Consider the following 17,146-nt stretch of genomic DNA (forward strand, 5'->3'; position numbering starts at 1 on the left):
CCAAGTAGAAACTAGGTGCACCTATAAATCCAATGCTAGTTCAAATTAATTCATGGAAAAAGGCAACCAAGTTACAATTAGTGCAACTTGAGTTGCAGCTCCAGGCAGTGCAACCTGGATCATAGGTAGTACTACCTAAGCTACATAAAGTTCAACTAAAGGAACCTAAGCATCATGATGAAGATCTTGAAGAACCAAATGAACCAATTTCTAAGAGAAGAAAGAAAGATCCAAGGCTTGTCAAATAGGTTAGAAGGCCTCGTGCACCTAACCAAATAATTGGAGAAGAGGAAGAAGGCATAGTGACAAGGAGCAAATAAAAGTTACATATTTACTAGTGAAGTTGAACCTAGATCTATAAAAGATGCTTTACAAGATGAAAGTTGGATAGAAGAAAACAATAATGATTCATAGGAGGTAAATGAAACTTCTTATAGATCAATTATTGGGAAAATTTAGTATGTGGTTCACACAAGACCTGATATTGCAATGGGAGTTGGCATAGTTGCAATATTTTTTGCTAATGCTAAAGAAAATCATGTTGGAAATGATTGAAAAGATCATGAATGAAGAATAATTGAACTAGTAAAGAATGTTTTCAATCATTGTTTTGTCATTGATGTCAAACTTGCTACTTGTAGGAATGAAAATTTCTTTAGTGATCCGAATACTATCAATTGGTTGATTGACAAGGTGGAGGCAATCAATAAGATGTAACTAGAGCACCTAGAGAAAGGTTGAAGTTATGATGTTGTAATGAAGGATAAGGATTAGCTAAGCCATTGCTGAAATAGTGTATTGATGACATACTCTAAGACACAAGGAATGGACACACTAAGACACATCAAAGATGCAAGGCTTAACTAAGTCATTTGTAAAGTGCCGAAAAAATTCTTAGTTGAGGATGAGCAAGTTCAACTTCAGTATGTCCCGAGCAATCCTTTAGGTGCCGAGTAACATAGAAGGTCCTGAGAAATTCTTCAAGTGCCGAGTAACTCAGGAAAAGACTTCATTTGCCAAGCATCAGAAAAAGGTAGTGGATGCTGAGCAAATTTCTTTAGGTGCAAAGCATTAGTAAATGCAATAGAAGTTGAGTAACACAGAAGGAGCCAAGCATCAGTAAACCAATGATGCCGAGTTGTTGCATTATTTGTTAAGTCAAAAGATTTTCTAGATCACTAATGATAAGTTTGTTACATTGAATTTTGTGAATTAGTTGGATGATAAGGATGATGAGTAGATGTCATAGAATTTTATGTAAACCATGCAAGCCAATTCAATGTGAATACTGATGGACTTATCATGAAGTTTCTAGAAGAAACAATTTGGAGGAAAAACAATATCATTTTCTCAAGATCAAATAAAATTGATGAGTGGGAGGATTTGAGTGGGAAATGAAGAACATCAATTTTTTATAAGGAAGTTATAGTTGAGAGATCAAGTGTGTGTGAGAGAGGGAGTTGGTCATAAGAGTGGTCATGCAAAGAAGCTAAGAAAAGGCTAGTGTGAAGTGTCAAAAGGAGGACACAGTGAGGAGTAAGTATAAAGGATTAAGACTATAAGTTGATCAAGTGACCATAGAGTGCATTGGCCTAACTAGTGGAAGAACTCAAGGAGACAGATCTTTAAGGGTGAACAAGCTATCAACACTACAAGGGAGAAAAGCCAAGCAAAGAAAAGAACTGAAGAGTGATCTAAAATCTCCAAGGTTAGAGTTGCAATCTTTATCAGGTCAAAACCTTTCTAATACTTTCTTACCATTATATTAGCATTGAAATCCTACATTGCTAGGTTAGCTTAACATATAGGTGGATAAGCCTCAAGAAAAGGATAGACAATCCCCAGGAGAAGGATAAGAGATCCTTAGGAGAAGGATAGGAGATCCTTAGAGAGGGATAAAAAAATCTTTTGAGAAGGTGACTATAAATCCCATGGACTTGGGTGGGCCTAACAGCTCTATGTAAATCCTTTAACAGAGTGACATTCTAAGTTGAATGTTCTTAAGTCCTCTAATAGGGCACACTCCTAATAGGGTGTAGAAATCCTTTAATAGGGTCACATCTGATAGTGTTTAAAGCCTTTAACAGTGCAGGCCTTTAATAGGGCAAACCATCAGAAGTGGTTGAGATCAATTGCATAGTTATTTTGTGGGTGTTATTCCCACTTAAGTTTTACCTTCTTATTCTTGGAGGGTTTCTGGGTCACCAAAATCCTTTGTGTTATGGTGTGATGCATACTTACTTTTCATGATTGTTTAATGTTTAATTGCATGCATGATAATTTCAATTATATGCCATTAAGGATTTGATAGAATATTTTGTATTGAAATTATTGGACCTTGAATAAATAATTCAACCCCCATCTTAGTTATTCTAAAAAGAATTCTAACAATTGGTATCAGAGCCCACTGCTGATTTGTTTCAAGGTACTAGCAGCAGGAAGATCAAGATGTACAAGAGAGAAGTTCCCAAGCTAAACAAAGACAACTTTTTTGCAATGCAAAGTCTGATGAAGTTGCACCTTGGATCAATACGTGACTATGCACAGACCTCAATCACAGTCGATCATGTAGACCCTGCAGGATCCCTCACTGCAGAAGACATGAGCAAGAAGGAGCACAATCAAGCAATGTTAGATATTGCTTCAACACTAAGCTGTGCTGAGTATGATGACATGAAAGAATGTGACACTGCACATTAGATGTGGAAAATATTATCAAACATCTATGGAGGAGATGATAATGTCAAGAGAGGCAAAAGAGAGAGCCTAAGAGGAAAGTTTGATGACATGAAAATGGAAGAAGGAGAGAATGTTGCTCAATATGTTGCAAAGATGAAGGAAGTGGCCAGTGCCATAAGAAGCCTAGGAGGATAGTTAGCAGAAGAAACAGTATGTAACAAATACTTGAGAACTTTGCTTCCTATCTATGCTATAAGAGTATTAGCCATCTAAGAGCTAAGATGTGTACCAGACAACACATTGTCATTTGAAGGAATAATTGGAAGACTCCTTTGAGCTATTCAACTTTTCCAACTACAAGCTAGAAAAATTTGAATCTGCATTCAAAGCCAAGACGACAATAAAAGACAACGAGGAAGTATAAACAAAGAAAAAAAGTGGAAAAGGAAAGTATGTATCTAGTGACAGTAGCACTAATGAAGATGATGTAGACCAATTGGAGGAATTACTAGCAAGAAGATTTCATAGAGGAAGAGGCAAATTCAAAGGTAATCTGCCAATCATTTGTTTTAATTGTAATGAAGTTGGTCATATTGCAGCTAGATGTACACAAAAGAAAAATTATAAGGATGGAGGCAACTTCAAGAACAAGAAAGAGGACAAGGACTACAGAGGTAAAGGCAAAAGTTGCTACATTGTTGAAGAAGACTCTAACAAGAATGATGATGAAGTAGTCTATGTGGCTATGAAAGATGAATCAGATGAAGATGAAGCAACTACCTTGGTAACTTGCATGAACAAGAATAACAAATGGATCATAGATAGCGGATTCTCTCATCACATGACTGGAGATAAAAGTAAGTTCATTTCCTTTACTCAATATGAAGGAAATAGTGTTAGATTTGGTAACAATGCACCATGTCAGATCAAAGGTAAAGGTAGTATCAAGCTTACTGAAAAGATATCATGTGATAATGCATACTATGTTGAAGGCCTAAATTATAACTTGTTAAGTGTCTCATAGTTAGGCAACATAGGATATAAGGTTGAATTTGAAAATGGAATTGCCAAGATCTATGATTCTAAAGGAAGTCTAATAGGAAAAGGTGACTAGACTAGGAGTAATTTGTTCTAACTAGACATGGAAGATACTTCTTGTCTCATTGTTCAAACTGATGATGTATGGTATGGCACAAGAGGCTATGTCATGTAAATGTTGATAATTTGATAAGCATCAACAAAATGAAGAAAGTCAAAGGTCTACCAAAGTTGAAGAAGCCTGGTAACACCATGTGCAAACAATGCCAACTAGGGAAGATGACCAAGTCAACTTTACAAAGCAAGGCTTATACTTCTAATGAAGTATTAGAGCTAGTTTATACTGACTTGTGTGGTACTATTGAGGTGCAAAGCTACAAAGGTGATAGATACATAATGCTATTTGTAGATGGCTATTCAAGGATGATGACAGTCATGTTCCTGAAACAAAAATCAAATGCATTCCAAATGTTTAAATGGTACTTGGCCAGAGTTGGGAAAGAGACTAGGAAGAACCTAAAATGTCTCAGATTTGATAGAGGAGGTGAATTCACATCAAGAGAATTTGAAGAATTCTACAATGAAAGAGGAATCAAAAGGAAAACATCAGCACCTAGGACTCCACCTCAAAATGGTATAGTAGAAAGAAGGAATAGATCAGTCATTGACTGTGCCAAGACCTTAATGATGGAGAAAAATGTTGCACTCAAGTACTGGAGAGAAGATGTAAGTACTGCAGTCTACACACTCAACAGAGTTCAAGTCAAGAAAGGTACAAATACAACACCTTTTGAATTATGGTATGGGCATTCTCCTAATGTAAAACATTTCAAAATATTTGGATGTAAATGCTATATATATAAAGAGTCTAGAAATGGAAAGTTTGATGCAAAAAGTGAGGAAGGCACATTTCTTGGTTATTCTACTAGAAGCAAAGCTTATAAGTGCTTGAATGTTACTACTAACAAAGTAGTAGAAGCACAAATGTGAAATTTGATGAGCTTGTAGAAGTTCAAAATGTTGAGAACACGAAGAAAGTAGAAGAATAAAAGACCTTTGTATACTTTTATGAAGGTATACCTAATAATGGTGAAGTTGTAACTCAGAATGACAATCAACAACAAAATCCAGTATCTGCTGAGTCACACACAGTGAATGTTGAGCAACAAACACATTCAGAAGCTGAGCTACAAAATACATAGAATATTCATTCAGATTCTGAGAACTATCAGCATGAAGGAAATGAAGAAATATTTGATGAAAGTACACAAGAAGATTCAGATTCTGAAAGAGACAACATGCAAACAAGGAAAAAACCAGTATTGGCAAAGTATGTAAGAAGACATCATCCTAAAGATCAAATTATCGGAAACAAAGAGGCATGCCCAATGAAAAGAAATAGACTCAGAAGTGAGACATGCCTGCTCAACAAAATGGAACCAAAAATAGTTAGTGAAGCCATTAAAGATGATCACTGGTACAATGCTATGAAAGAAGAAATAGAACAAATTGAGAAGAACAAGACATGGACCTTAGTCTCAAGACCATCTGACAAGAATGTAATTGGAACCAAGTGGGTATTTAGAAACAAGTTAGATGAGAATGGTGAAATCACAAGGAACAATGCAAGACTAGTCTGTAAAGGGTATGCACAAGATGAAGGACTAGACTATGGAGAAACTTTTGCTCTAGTTGCCAGAATGGAAGGAGTAAGGACCTTAATGGCATATGCAGCCTTCAAAAGATTTAAAGTCTATAAAATGGATGTTAAGTCTGCATTTTTGAATCGTATACTTGAAGAGGAAGTCTACATAGAGCAACCAAAAGGATTTTTTGATGAAAATAACAAGAAAAATGCATGCAAATTGCATAAGGCTCTATATGGATTAAAACAAGCCCGTAGAGCTTGGTATGAGAGACATTACAAGTATATAGTGCAAATAGGATTTGGAAGAACTAATGATAATAGCAACATATACATCAAATCAAAAGAAGGTAAGGATATCCTTGTATCTAAAATCTTTTTGGATGACATAGTTTTTGGAAGAAAGGAAGCACTTTGTAAAAGTTTTGCTGATAAAATGAAACATGAGTTTGAGATGTCTATGTTTGGAGAAATCAAGTTCTTTGTATGATTACAAGTACATCAACTAAAACATGGTATATTCATGACACAATCAAAGTACATCAAAGAGATACTCAAGATGTTTGGATTGGAAGACTCCAAACTTGTTAGCACACCAATGGCAACAGGACATAAACTATCCAAAAATGATGAATCGGCTGAAGTCAATCAAACAATGTACAGATCCATGATTGGAAAACTATAATATGTTGTACATAGCAGACCAGACATAGCATTAGCAGTTGGAATAGTGGCTAGATTCTCTACTAATCCTAGAGAAAATCATCTCATGGTAGTAAAAAGGATAATGAGGTATCTCAAAGGAACTGATGATTTTGGCCTATACTACAAAAATAATGAGAAGTTTGAGCTCAATGCATACACAAACGTAGATTGGGGAGGCAACATTGATGATAGGAAAAATACAAGTGGAGAAGCATTATTCTTAGGTAAAAGGCTAGTCACTTGGACTAGCAAGAAACAAGCATGCACATCTCAGTCCACTGTAGAAGTATAATATGTGGTAGCAACAATCAATTGCACAAATATTGTGTGGCTCAAACATCTATTGAAAGGAATGAAAGAAGAGGTAACCAAACCTGTGATACTATATTATGATAATACAAGTGCTATAAACATATCCAAGAATCCAATAATGCATGCAAAAACCAAGCATATTGCAATCAAGTATCACTATGTCAGAGAATTGGTGGAAGACAAACAAGTGAAGATGGAGTACATTAACACAAAGGAACAAATTGCAAATATCTTCAGCAAACCATTTCCCAAGGATCCTTATAAATATATCAGAGGCAAGTTGGGGGTAATGCCCCTAACTCAAGCAGTCTAAAGCAACAAAGAAGCTTCCTTGCATCAACAAGAGTAGATCATTGAAATATCAGAAGAATGATGCAAAGGATAAAAATAGGAACATAAATTCTAGATCAGTCACAAGCATGGTGACAAAGGGAGAAAACATGAGATGCGAAGCTTATATTTCACATGTTGAAGATGCTACATCTTTGGCATTTATGTCAAAGAGGGAGATTTATGAGAAACTGATCAATGAAAGATATGGAGATGTATGAGAATGTATGAAAGGAGAGATGAAAGAGGGAGATTCAAAAGAGATAAGTAACAAGATCAGCAAGCAGCTATGAAGGATTAGGAATACAAAGTAAGGATGCAACAGAAAAGAGGGAGATATGATATAGGGAGATATGATACAAAGGAAGATATGTAACAATAACAAGTTTTCTATTTGGTATATAATTTTGGTGGTAACTAAGTTGATCAACTGATTAGTTTGGTTTTCCATCAATTCCAAAGAGGGAGATTGTTGGAAATTCTTGATAAGATCATGAATGAAGAATGATGGAACTGGTAAAGAGTGTTTTCAGTCATTGTTTTGTCATTGACGTCAAACTTGCTACTTGCAAGAATGACAATTTCTTGAGTGATCCAAATACTATCAATTGGTTGATTGACAAGGAGGAGGCAATCAATAAGTTGTAACTAGAGCACCTAGAGAAAGGTTGAAGTTATGATGTTGTTATGAAGTATAAGGATCAGCTAAGCCATTGATGAAATAGTGTATTGATGACATACTCTAAGACATAGGGAATGGACACACTAAGACACATCAAAGATGTAAGGCTTGACTAAGTCATTTGTAAAGTGCAGAGCAAATTCTTAGTTGAAGCCGAGCAAGTTCAACTTCAGTATGTGCCGAGCAATCCTTCAAGTGCCGAGTAACATAGAAGGTGTCGAGCATTTCTTCAAGTGCCAAGCAACTCAGGAAAAGACTTTAGGTGTCAAGAATTAGAAAAAGGTAGTGGATGCCAAGAAAATTTCTTTAGGTGTCTAGCATCAGTAAATGCAGTAGAAGCCGAGTAACGAAGAAGGAGCCGAGCATCAATAAACCAATGATGCTAAGTTGTTGCATTATTTGTTAAGTCAAAAGATTTTCCAGATCAATAATGATAAGTTTGTTACATTGAATTTTTTGAATTAGTTGGATGATAAGGATGATGAGTAGATGTCACAAAATTTTATGTAAACCATGCAAACCAATTGAAGGTGAATACTAATGGATTTATCATGAAGTTTCTAGAAGAAACAATTTGGAGGAAAAAAAATATCATTTTCTCAAGATCAAATCAAATTGATGAGCGGGAGGATTTGAGTGGGAAATGAAGAACATAACTTCTTTATAAGGAAGTTATAGTTGAGAGATCAAGTGTGTGTGTGAGAGGGAGTTGGTCATAAGAGTGGTCATGCGAAGAAGCCAAGAAAAGGCTACTGTGAAGTGTCAAAAGGAGGACACATTAAGGAGTAAGTATAGGGGATTAAGACTTTGAGTTGATCAAGTGACCATAGAGTGCATTGGCATAATGAGTGGAAGAACTCAAGGAGACAGATCTTGAAGGGTGAACAAGCTATCAGCACTGTAATGGGGAAAAGCCAAGCAAAGAAAAGAACTAAAGAGTGATATGAAATCTAGAAGGTTAAAGTTGTAATCTCTGTCAGGTCAAAACCTTTCTAATACTTTTTTACCATTGTATTAGATATTGAAATCCTACATTACTAGGTTATCTTAACAACTAGGTGGATAGGCCGTAGGAAAAGGATAGAAGATCCCCAGGAGAAGGATAAGAGATCCTTAGGAGAAGGATAGGAGATCCTTAGAGAGGGATAAAAGATTCTTTTGAGAAGGTGACTATAAATCCCATGGACTTGGGTGGGCCTAACAACTCTATGTAAATCCTTTAATAGGGTGACATTATAAGTTGAGTTTTCTTAAGTCCTCTAACAGGGCACACTCCTAACAGGGTGTAGAAATCCTTTAACAAGGTCACATCTGACAATGTGTAAAGCCTTTGACAAGGTAGGCCTTTAATAGGGCAAACCATCAGAAGCGGTTGAAATCAATTGCGCAATTATTTTGTGGGTGTCATTCCCACCCCAGTTTTACCTTCTTATTCTTAGAGGGTTTCTAGGTCACCAAAATCCTTTGTGTTATGGTGTGATGCATGTTTACTTTTCATGATTATTTAATGTTTAATTGCATGCATGATAATTTCAATTATATGCCATTAAGGATTTGACAAATTTTTTTGTATAGACATTATTGGACCTTGGATAACTAATTCACCCCTGCTCTCAATTATTCTAAAAAGAATTCTGACAAATCACATAATGGCAATCAAAAGAATCTTGAGATATCTAAAAGGAACTAAAGACTATGGGTTATGGTACAAGAAAGTAGGAAATCTTGAATTAAGAGCCTTCATTGATGCAACTTACGTAGGAAGCATTAATGATAGAAAAAATAATAGTGGAGGAGGATTATTTCTTGGGAATAGACTAGTGTCTTGGACAAGTAAGAAGCAAAATTGTATTTCTTATTCCATACCTGAAGTAGAGTATATAACTTTAACTACAAATTATTTTAACATAATGTGGATCAAGTAGATGATGTCATGAATGAAGGAAGAAATCAAGGAACAAGTGATTATGTTTTGGGATAACAAAAGTGCAATAAATATATCCAAAATTCCAATGATTCACTCAATGACAAAACACATTGCAATCAAATATCATTTCCTAAGGGAAAAAGTTAAAGAAAAAAAGGTGATATTAGATTATGTGAACACAAAGGGAAAAAATAGCAAATATATTCACCAAGCCATTACCTAAGGATGCATTTTTGTATCTAAGAGGTAAGCTAGGGGTCATTTCCCTATCTGATGCTCACTAGAGTATAGATTAGTGATGCATTAACTAAGTTTCATTGAAGAACTATGCAGTTAATGCAAGATTGTTAGGGCATATTGCATATGAATTGGTATAATAGGTACATTTCAATTTCATTGTATAAAGTCTTTGCCATTTGATGTCAAAGATGGAGAGATTGATGTCATGTCAAAGAAGAAAATAAGAGAGAGAAATTTGTATAAGAGCAAGAGGGAGTTCTCATGGATAAATTAATTTTAAATATAGGGGGATAGTCTTAGAAAGAGCTCTCATGAATGAAGGGTCAAAATCAAACTAATGATATTATAAAATTTTATAAATCATTTTGTTGCTCTAAAGTTCTTTGCATAATGACATGTTGTTACACAAATGTCATGCTTTAACCAAGCATAGTTAGTGTAAGCAAAGATCAGTGGGCACCAAAGGAGATTCCAGTATTAGCCAAGAAGAATTCAGTGTTAACCAAGTTTGGTCGGTCATCAAAATAGATAGTGTTAACTGAGTTTGGTTGATCATTGAAGGAAGTTCTATATTAACCAAGTGTTTAGTTAATTATTGAAGGAAGTTATATATTAACATATTACTTTTGTTAATTATTTGGTTAATACAAGCCAACAAAATTGATGTAAAATGTTTATTTGAAAGGGTTATCAAGCTAACTTTTCCTAGCTTATGATATATAAGAAAGGTCAAGTTGTGAAGACAAGATTGTTAGAAATGTTTACAATAATTGTGGGGGGGGGGGGGGGAGGGTGGGGGAGGATTGATGAGCTTATAAAATGTCATATCTATATCCATTTGTTATAACACTTTGCCCCATGGTTTTAATATATTTCTAAGCCATTTCCATACGCTAACTTGGTTTATGAAGCATTAACTATGATTAATGATTTATTGATTAACAATTGCATGTGTGGCTAGTTGATGCTAGATTATGATGATTTATTGTGAAATATGGTTAACATTGAATAATATTATTATTGAGCTGGTTAACATGTTTTATGTGAGTTATTTGGGTCGTTGATGCAGCTGGAAAGAAGGAAAAGAAAGTTGACACTTGTCCATATTCAACAAGTGCAGGAAATGAAAAAAAAAGTTAAAAGCCAATTCCAGAAAAATAGGCATATCTTGCTCAATTTTTAATGAAATTAAAAATGGCTTATGGTTTTGGAAAGTTAAGAAGAAGGATCATAAACCCTTTTAAGAAGTTGAGTTCGTTTGAAGCAGTTAATGAGCAACACGAATCAGAAGTTGGTTGAGGAAAAAGTGGCACATTTTCAGGCAACATAAAACCACTTTCAGTAAAATGACCATAACTTCCACATTACTTAATGAAATTCAGATTTTCAAAATGATATAAAAATATGAAAATGAGGAGCATAACATGGTAAAGGGGTTTGAACTAATTTTTAATAATGAAGGAGAACCATGCGTTTGAAGTGGACTACTGAAAATGTGGAACTGAAATTCAGCACTTTGTTATTACTTTTGTAAAAAGATTCTTCCTTATTTAAAAGGATGATGGGGGAAACTTGTTAAGTGGTCAGAGGATTGTTAAAGGTATATGTAGAGAGATAGAGGTAGAGAGGTAGACATACATAGAAATGTAAATAGTTTAGATAATATACAGCTCCTATAGCAACTACTGTAAAGTTTCATGCATCCATTACTGTGTATTTAGTTTGTTTCCAGCATTGTTATTTTGTAATGATAGAATAACTTAGAGAATTTCATGGTGCATATACTTTGCAGACTTGTTTCAAGTATACATCCTTGGGTTGATAATTTAAATGAACCTCATAATGGGAGAAATAGTCCTTAGTTTGAATATATTATTCCTAAGCAAGGCCTAGTGCATGACTATGATACACTTATTGTGAGGCAGTCAGCATTGTACTTTGGTAGTGAAGGATGTCCAATCCTGTAGCTAAAAAGGTATTATATTGGCCAGTCACTTTTGGCGCCATTGCCGGGGAGAAGTCAAGCTGTGAGTGTCTCTGAGTTTTTAGCAGCTCTTTGTCATTTTCTAGAATCTTAGTTTCTTTTCAAAGCACTTAGGATTATAGAATTTTGCATGTAACACAATATGAATTTTAGATCCATGGAGAATGAAGATCCAATATCATTTTCAACAAGTTTGGAAATCAATGAAGACATGTTCTCTAGCATAATAGAGGAATTTTGTTCACATATTGATGAAAAAGTGCTGATTTGTGAGGAGGAAAATGAATACAACCTTATTTTGTAAAATGAAGAAATCACCATACATGAGGTTGCTATTGAAGATGAATGTTATGTCAAATTAGAACTCCTACTTCAAGAAGAAAGTTGCAATAAAGTAAAATCGGTCCTCTCATGCATAAAAGTAAAAAAGATATTGAAGAAGATCAATTTTGGATGATTTAGAGGAGTTTTTCTTAACATTAGATGTTAAACCAACATATTTTGTAGAGAAAAACTATGAGCCCTATGAATATGGTGCAAAAATTCTTGTACTTTTATCAAATTAGCCACAGAAATTGGTTTTTAAAAGTCAAGAAGAGGATGGAGAAGCAACTCATCTACACCAAGCCAGCAAGGAGAGTTCAAGATTTATTCTTTCACGAGGGTGTCCTATTAGACATCTCATTCATATGGAGGAAAAGATATTATCACAAGCTAAGGTTGCAGCAAAAGAAGAACTTGCAGTTGAAGACAAAGATACACATGCAGCTGCACCTAAAGGAGACACATTTTAGATTACTTATATACTTCAGTATAGCAATATATATTATCAACATGAAGTAATAAGTGAGTCTGTTAATGTCTTTTCAAAATTTTTGTTTCATATTAAGTTTCAATTGCTGCTACAACTCTTTCTCATTGTGCATAAGCATGTAAAGTATTGGAAGACTTTGAGAAGAGGAAGATATTTCAAAGCACCAGTAAATGGTTTTGTTTGAGCAGGTAATCTAGTTAGTGTAGGATAGGTTATGGTAGGTTTTTCATTCAATAAGTGTGCTTACATAGTGTCTTAGAGTTAGTAATTGTCTAGTTTAGTTTGTTTCCTAGTTATTTTTTTCTCAATGACTATTTTGGAGGAGTTCACAGTTGGTTGGTTGCTCATATTTTAAATCATTTTTCCAAGGGTGTGAGTGAGTCAAGTTTCTACCTGTGGAAGAAAGTCTTTTCATATGTTTACAAACACTCCATTGAGTAGTTGAGTCTTCATGAGGTCAAGAATGTTCTATTCAATGATGGTGTCTAGTTGGTCTTATCTATAAGTTTCATGTTGTAAGAGTCAATCTTGTAGCAACTACTATTTGGTTGTAACAGTCAATCCTGCAGCCACTACTCTTTAATTCAGTAGACACTCCTACAACAACTACTATGTGATCAATCCAAAGACAACTTTTAGAAAGTAAGAAGACAATACTCATTAAATATGCAACACTCTTGGAGGGACCTGAATATTCATCAATAAAGGGACTTGTACTTTCAACTATTTGCAAAGTTTGGAGTTTCTCACAACAACACAAATGGTTCTATGATTTCCATTTATTCATAATAATTATCATTTTTAGTAATTGATTATCTTTGCATTGCATTTTGATTTTCAATTATCATTATTGTAATTATATGTTTCATAAGTGCTTTTTCCTCTACCCTCATCCATACATTCTCATTTGAGGACAAACAATCTTTTAGCTAGGGGGAGCACATGTATACCTAGTTTTATTGACATAGACCATAGGAGGATGACCTTTCATGTAAACCTTTTATACCACCTTTGAAATTCTTGATGATTGATTAAAGTTGTCACAAGATTCCATGCTGAGAGTTTTCATGACTAACTATTGCCTATCCCTTGCTTGAGGACAAGAAAGATTTCAGCTAGGGGGAAATGATGAGCCTATAAAATGTCATATCTATATCCATTTTTTATAACACTTTACCCCATGGTTTTAATATATTTCTAATCCATTTCCATACATTAACTTGGTTTATGAAGCATTAACTATGATTAATGATTTATTGATTAACAATTGCATGTGTAGCTAGTTGATGCTAGATTATGATGATTTATTGTGAAAAATGGTTAAAATTGAATAATAATATTCTTGAGCTAGTTAACATGTTTTATGTGAGTTATTTGGGTCGTTCATGCAGCTAAAAAGAAGGAAAAGAAAGTTGACACTTGTCAATATTCAACAAGTGCAAGAAATGAAGAAAAAGTTAAAAGCTAGTTCCAGAAAAATAGGCATATCTTGCTCAATTCTTAATGAAATTAAGAATGGCTTAAGGTTTTGAAAATTTAAGAAGAAGGAAAATAAACCCTTTTGAGCATTTGAGTTGGTTCGAAGCAGTTAATGAGCAACACAAATCAAAAGTTGGTTGAGGAGAAAGTGGCACATTTTCAGGCAGCATAAAACCACTTTAAGTAAAATGGCCATAACCTCCACATTACTTAATGAAATTAAGATTTTCAAAATGATTTAGAAATATAAAAATGAGGAGCATAACATGGTAAATGGGTTTGAACTAATTCACAATAATGAAAGAGAACCATGTGTTTGAAGTGGACTGCTAAAAATGTGGAACTGAAATTCAGCACTTTGTTATTACTTTTGTAAAAAGATTCGTCCTTATTTAAAAGGATGATGGGGGAAACTTGTTAAGTGGTCAAAGGATTGTTAAAGGTAGATGTAGAGAGATAGAGGTAGAGAGGTAGACATACATAGAGATGTAAATAGTTTAGATAATATACAGTTCCTGTAGCAACTACTGTGCAGTTTCATGCAGCCATTATTGTGTATTTAGTTTGTTTTCAGCATTGTTATTTTGCAATGATAGAATAAATTAGAGAGTTTCATGGTGCATATACTTTGAAAACTTTTTTCAAGTATACATCCTCAAGTTGACAATTTAAATGAACCTCATAATGGGAGAAATAGTCCTTAGTTTGAATATATTATTCCTAAGCAAGGCCTAGTGCATGACTATGATACACCTATTATGAGGTAGTCAGCATTGTACTTTGGTAGTGAAGGATGTCCAATCCTACAGCTAAAAAGGTATTATATTGGCCAGTCAGGGACATTAAACACATAATCATTCTTCTCATCCTACATATCCTAATGTTTCTCAATCTCTACTGCAAAAAAATCATAAACATTATCTTGCATTGCATAATGAAAACATCATCACATGTAAAATATTCATAAGAAATTCATCATAGTTTAACACTAGGATTTTACATGGAAACCCAATTTGGGAAAAACCACTAGCATCATGTCACTCTTTTTCGCTCTTTAAAAGTGAGCTCTATTAGGATCCAACACTATTAAAGGTGACACAATGTTAAATGTAACCTAGTTAGAGGATTTAATCACCTTGTTAGGAGTGGCCTTGTAAGAGGACTTTGATAATTCCATTTAGAATGTCACCTTGTTAAAGGATTTACATAGACTGTTAACTCTATAAATGACTACTATGTCAACCTCTATTAAAATAATTTCAATACAAACTGTTTACAATCATAACAAATAAAGCAATTGGTTTTGATTTGTGTGATTACAATTGACTTTTACTGGTTTAGATATTTTTTTACTCCTTATGTTGGTTCATTGATAAGCCTTCATTTTCATCTTTGATCTTGATCTTCTTGGACACCCTTCAAGAAATCATTCCACTCTTCTCATCAACACTTAAGCATTTTTCTCTAATTTTCTTATTAGCAACATCACATCTGCTAGCTTTCTCTTTACATACAAAGTCACACACACTTGCTAGGGTTGCACAGGGCACCAAATGTTTGGTTCTATACCACCTTAAATAAGTAATTTTTGCTTTACCATTTTCTACATCTACCATAGATCTTAGGGTTTATGATTAGATTCAGCTTGATTTAATGTATCTATACATCATCTTGATCATCCTCTCGAAAATCCTCTAGAATTCTTCTATTAGGTCTTTATCTAATCACCACCTTGAATTTAATGATCCAAATCATAAATATTATCTTCAAAACCTTTTAAATAATTCAAGAAATCAACTAAGTCAGTTTGATATTATAGTTTCTTTAAATTTGATCTTTTATTGTTACTCGATAATCACTAAATTTTAACACTCAGTCAATACTGAAATACTTGGTCATTGAAAAGCTTTTTGGCTTGGCATCAACTAAGTTTCTCGGTCAATGATAATGCTCGTTCAACACTATATTTTGATGGCACTAATTGTGGCTTGGTTGACAATAGCATTACTTGACACTCCTTAGTATTTTACTCTTTTTCTTAGCTTGTCTTAGCTTCCTTGACATAAATAGTTACTTTTCTTTATCAAAGTCTATCTAATCAAATTCCCATTGTAACTTCCTTTTCATAACTTCAACCTTTCCTCTAGGTACTATAGTTATGAGTAACTCTCAAGTATTCTTCATCAATCAAATAGATATGACATTTAGATTAGTTAGCACTATGTCTCATTGATAAATTTAACATCAATGACAAAAAAACAATTGTTCCAATTGTAAGTTTCCAAAAAGGATAAGTATAAAGATGAATATGAAAGAGATGGATATGTGACCAAAGGAAAGGTAGAGTAGGAAAGTGTGTAAATTAAGTTAAAAAGATACATCTAATCAGGAAGGATCCAGAGGTCAAGCTCGAATAGAGATCTAAATCAACAAAGAAAGTTGCTTCTTAAATAAGGTCAAATTGCTATTTCTTTCTAACCATTGTAGCAGTAAAGAAATATTTTAAAAGAGTTGACTTAATAGTCATTTTTATAAATCCTCGAACAAGGTGAGATTTGTAGATTGAAGTATTTGAAGACCTTTAACCAAGCCATGCCTAACGGGGTGAACTAAATCCTCTAATAGGGTCATACTTAACAATATGTTTTGTGACCTTTGATAGGGTTGGCTCCTAATAGGGATCACTTCAAAAGACTAAAAATTTGTAACTAGTGTTGAAAATAAATTGATACAAGTATGAGAATGTGTTTCAATCATTGTTTTGTCACTAATATTAAACTTGCTAATTGCTTGTAAGATATTTTATTAGATTATTTGAGTACTATTATTTGTTTGATTCATGAAGAGGATTTGATCAAATGAGGTAACAATATCACCTAAAGAAAAGATTGAGTTATGATAACGAAAAGGAGTACGAAGATTAATTAAGATAGTGATATTACAGTGTATTGATTGTCTACTTAAGATTTCAAAGGATGGATACACTAATTAAATTCAGGAGGACAAGTAAAATGAATTGTCTCTACCAAGCTTAACAATTTGCACAATAGGTGCCAGTAAAAGTTAGTGGACACTAAGTGAGAAATTAGTTGGAGCCAAGAAAATTCAAATTTTAGTGTATGTCAAGTAAATTTTAGTTGATGCTAAGCACCAATAAAATTTAGTTCATGTTGAGTGATTTGATAGTGGATGCTGAACAATGGAGTATATATCAAACATCATAAACAAGTTAATGTTGAGTGCTAGTATTATGATAATGATCTTGAATTTGATGAATCTGAGCTAACAAGTTTGATTTCTTGGATTGTGTG

Source organism: Cupressus sempervirens, chromosome 11, assembly GCF_028749045.1.
Source record: "Cupressus sempervirens isolate cs-2001-9-10 chromosome 11, ASM2874904v1, whole genome shotgun sequence".
Taxonomy (NCBI): Eukaryota; Viridiplantae; Streptophyta; class Pinopsida; order Cupressales; family Cupressaceae; genus Cupressus; species Cupressus sempervirens.